The sequence below is a fragment of the Coenobita brevimanus genome, chromosome 108, assembly GCF_032717465.1.
Source record: "Coenobita brevimanus isolate Jiangsu-jjx chromosome 108, ASM3271746v2, whole genome shotgun sequence".
Taxonomy (NCBI): domain Eukaryota; kingdom Metazoa; phylum Arthropoda; class Malacostraca; order Decapoda; family Coenobitidae; genus Coenobita; species Coenobita brevimanus.
In genome coordinates, this window is record NC_137061.1 from 1,218,016 (window position 1) to 1,223,015 (window position 5,000).

Genomic DNA, 5,000 nt, shown 5'->3' on the forward strand with positions numbered 1-5,000 from the left:
CTGGTGGACGGGGTGTTTGTTTGATATGTCTGCAACTGTACATAAAGATGTAGAGGGAAAGTGTGTGAGACCAGGAGACAAGAGAGAGAAGAGTTTTAGATATAGATAAATAGGGATAAAGATAGCTGGGGATAAACGATAGATAATGATATAGACAGACCGATGCAGTAAATAGACATAATAATCAGTCATTAAAACCTCTTCATTTGCCATTTATAACTCAAATATGTATATTAATAATAAAGTTTAAATCTATTGAATTTCCTGATATAAAACTCCTATAAGATTGTAATTAAAGGCCTTATGAGCCCCATTTATGTCAATATTTTATTGAAGTGTTCTGATAAATGATAAAATTTTCATAGTCCATAAATTGTGTGTATTTGTGGTTTCGTGTGTGTGTGTGTGTGTGTGTGTGTGTGTGTGTGTGTGTGTGTGTGTGTGTGTGTATCAATGTATGGATTTTATGTACAGTTGTGGACATATCAAACAGAAACGCTCCATCCACCAGCAAGGTGGTGTAATGCTCTCCGCATCTGGTAACACTGGCAGGTATGGAACTTCACCAGGTTTCGTTTGGTCGCTAGGATGAACTGAATGTGATTGTCATTGCCGCTGTGCTTAACTATTGATGCTAGTATAATATATAAGCAACGTTCCGCCAGAAAATATACTGATAATAGCATGTCATGATTATGGTAAGTTTTAAAAAAGTCTTATAATACTCCCTGTATAATTATAATGGCAGTTATCACAAATGACACGGATTCCACAAGTGGTTTAGTTTTGAGTCATGAATCATGAAACGGTTAACAATTCATCATCTAAGTCATAGTGATCGGCTTCCCCGCAGTTATCAATGGTCAGAAAATTATCGTGACGCCTGTCCTCCCTACCGTGAACCTGACACCGGTAGACTTCTGAAATCTAAGCAAGTTCACTACATACAGGAGGTGTTGCCACAGAAGGCAACAGGGTGGGGGTGGGGGACCTGGGAGACAGGAGGAAGTGTGTAAGGAAAGGGACATTTGTGGTTGAACTGGGGGCTAGAGGAGAGGGGTGATGGGGTAGGGGACAGTGGACTTTGGTAGATGAAAGGAGCTACAGTGGGAGGGATAAATTACAAGATGATGATACGGCCAACTCATTGTTTTATGGAGAATATGGATTTTTACAGCCAGAACATGAAATGTTATGTTCACGTCGCCACGTCTTGTAATTGACTGTAATGCTTTGTAACAGTTCATGACACAAATTCCACTGAGTGGCTCAGTACCTCTGTATTATGAGTATGGTGACTATTTGTTAATGTGCAAATATATGACACGTCACTGCAGTTCGTCAGATGTTACAGTTGTCATAATGATCGGGAATTTTTCTTGTAGCGTAATGCCCCACCCATACGAGCAGTAAGTGACTGGCAGGTGTGTCTGCACCGGTCACAGTCTGTCCTGCATGACTGTGATGTTGTCTGTGAGGATATAGGTGGTCTCTGAGTACGTAGGTGGTAGCACTTGAGTATGGTATGACAATGGCAACACAGTTCATGTGAGTAAAATAGCACTGTGTAGACAATAATTGCTTGACTAGTGAAAAAGAAAAGAAACCAGAGTGAAAAAAATGGCCAGTGTTTGGCGATTTCACTAAACAACGGGCACAGACCGTCCATTGGTTTGCCTGTCAAACTTGCCACAAATTGTCCGATGACGGACTTCTCTCTTATGCCCCCCAGTTACTGTCCATTAGCGTAGACGGGTTTTTACGCTGTATCATTATGGATGATGACTGATATTGCAAACACAATAGAGATAGGCCTATGTAGATTTTTCCTTTATTACTAATAAATATGAACAGTCTGACAGTAATGATGATCCCTATGGTTCTCAGTAACATCTGTATGGGACCAGTGCAAAACAAAGGTGGATTTATTTATCTAAGCTTTATATTACTGTTTTCTGAAACTAAGCTTTATATTACCATTTTCTGTATGCAGTGTTTGGCTGTTGATTTTACATTTTGTCAATGGTTATTAGTTATATTTAGGTTCATACTGAGCAGCTGTCATATGAACCAAACATTCCTTCAGAAATCTTCGAGCCAGTAATAGTAGAACGAGGTTGTAATGTCTGCAGTTATCCAGTCTGAGCACATGTGTATTACATCAACTATGCCAGTAGTTACAAAAATGCATCCATCCATCTGTCCATCATCCAATCCTATGTTGCCCCATGAGGAACGTAGGAGCCTGGGACTAGGCAAATTGGTCCTGACATTTAAGACAAGAGTGACCAGCCATGGGTGGCATTACATAAGCAATAAACCCCAGCCACCCACTGGATATAAACCTGCTCCGGCTCAATCCAATTGGAGTGCATTAACCCTTTAACCGCAGGCATTGTTTTGACCCGACTGCCCCCCCCCCCACGGGGGTTCAGCCAAAATGTAAATAAACTTTAAACCTTTATAACTCTGCACAGAATAAATCTAGAGCGAAAAATAAGGTACCATTAGAAAGTACTAACCTTCGGCTTTGCAATGATGTAGGTTTCATGATTTCGTTGACTATCACTGGATGGGCAGTGCCATTAGAAGTGAGGGATCTAAAATCACTATTTTTCGCTCACACACCATTACCAAATGCCAACCTCATTCTGATAATAATACTATAAACATATATGAACACTGCACATACGATAAACACCCACTCTGTGTTCACTGAGGCAGGTAAAAGGCACTGTAATTGCCCGCACTTCACTGCCACATCAGCGCTGTTGTCACTTACAAAGCTGGACAGATACTGATGCGTGTTTGGCCGGGTGGGGTGGGGGGCCCAGGGGGTGGGAGGTGTGGGCCCGGGGGGTGGGAGGAGGGAGGTGGGGGTCGGCTGGAGTGAAAGAACTTAATAGCTACTCTCCCTTGAAACAATTGGCTCGCGGAAAAAACGCACGGTATTCAAAATATTCACAAACATTCCAGAATGACACCCGCGGTTTGGTCCAGTTTTTGGAATGTCATTCTGGAATGACACCCGCGGTTAAAGGGTTAATTACTAAACCAGCAGGCACCATTATTTGATTATATGGTTACCACCCAGCATAGTAAATGGTTTCTTGGTGTACAGGAAACCATTTGTCTTGTCACTCAGTGTAGAGTCATCCATAGGCAGAAGGAAGATGAAAGAATGAAGGAAAGACAGACAGAATTGGGAGTGTAAAGTCACCCATAGGTAGAAGGAAGAGGAAAGATTGAAGTAAGGAAAGACAGAAGAAGGAAGGATGAGAGGAATGGGCAGACACCCAAAGCAGCACTACGTCGAGTGAGTGGATGGTGAGTGAAACAACCTACCACTAATGTCACAGAAATGGGTTGTATTAAATGCTAACACTCATTATCTGCAGTGTGCTTTGTTTTGCTAAACGACCACGTAGCATTGACACTATATGAAATTGACAAGATAAAGATAAATAGGAGTATTGGAGCCAAGTCAGCTTTTATTTATGATACAGGTGTCCACGTCAGATTGTTTCAAAAGAAGGGTGCACACTGACGAGCATCACCTGGAACCTGAAAAAGATTGAAAGCAGTTAGTCCAAGTGCCACAAATGAAATACATGAATGTTTATGGAAATGAAGCAATACAACATGCATGCAGCAGCAAGTGATGGCAACAGTAGGCATGCTTCCCATCAAATTTCGAACTGTGTGTAGCACTCTGCCACCCCTTATATAATTTTACACACACACACACACACTGTGTGTGTGTGTGTGTGTGTGTGTGTGCTTTTGTATGTAATTATATAAGGGGTGGCAGAGTGCTACACAAGTCCGAAGTTTATGGGGAAGCATGCCTATGGTTGCCATTGTCTGTTGCTGCATGCATGTTGTATTGCCTCATTTCTATAAACATTCATGTATTTTATTTGTGGCACTTGGATTAACTGCATTTCAGTCTTTTTCAGGTTCCAGGTGATGCTCGTCAGTGTGCACCCTTCACCTGGAACAGTGATGTGGACGCCTGTATCACAAATTAAAACTGACTTGGATCCATAACACGTATTTATCTTCATCTTCAATTACGTATAGTGTGAACACTATGTGGGTGTTCAGCATAACAAAACACACTGCTGATAATGTGTGTTAGCATTTAATACAAACAATTTCTGCAACATTAATGGCAGGTGGTTGCTCACACCATCCACTCACTCGATGTAATGCTGCTGTAGGTGTCTCCCCTTTCCTTTCGTCCTTACTTCCTCTTCTGTCTTTCTTTCCTTCTTTATTTCCTCTTCCTTCTGTGTATGGGTGACTTTTCACTCCCTCTTCTGTCTTGCTTTCCTTCATTCTTTCATCTTCCTTCTGCCCATGGATGAATCTACACTGAGTGACAAGCCAAACGGTTTCCTGTACACCAGGAAACCATATACTGTGTTGGGTGGTAACCATATGATCAAATTATGGCGCAAGGTGGTTTCGTAACTGATGCGCTCCAATCGGATTGAGCTGTGCAGGTTTATATCCAGTGGGTGTTGGGGATTATTGTTTGGTAATGCCACCCAGGGATGAGTGAGGCTGGTCACTCTTGTCTTAAATGTCAAGACGAACTTGCCTAGTCCTGGGCTCCCATGATCCTCATGGGGCAACATACGAGTAGGACTGGAGGATGGATAGATGGATGGATGGATGCATTTCTGTAACTAATGGCATAGTTGATGTAATACGCATGTGCTCAGACTGGATAACTGCAGACATTACAACCTTGTTCCACCATTAATATTCAATGATTTGTGAAGGAACACTTGGTTCATATGACAGTTGCTCAGTATGAACTAAATATAACTAATAACCACTGGCAAAGTATAAAATCAACAGCCAAAAATGGCAGAGCCTACAGAAAATTGTAACATAAACCTCAGTTAAGTAAATTCACGGTTATTCTAAATTGGTGCCGTAAAGATATTAATGAGAACCATAGGACCATCATTAATGTCAGACTTCATATT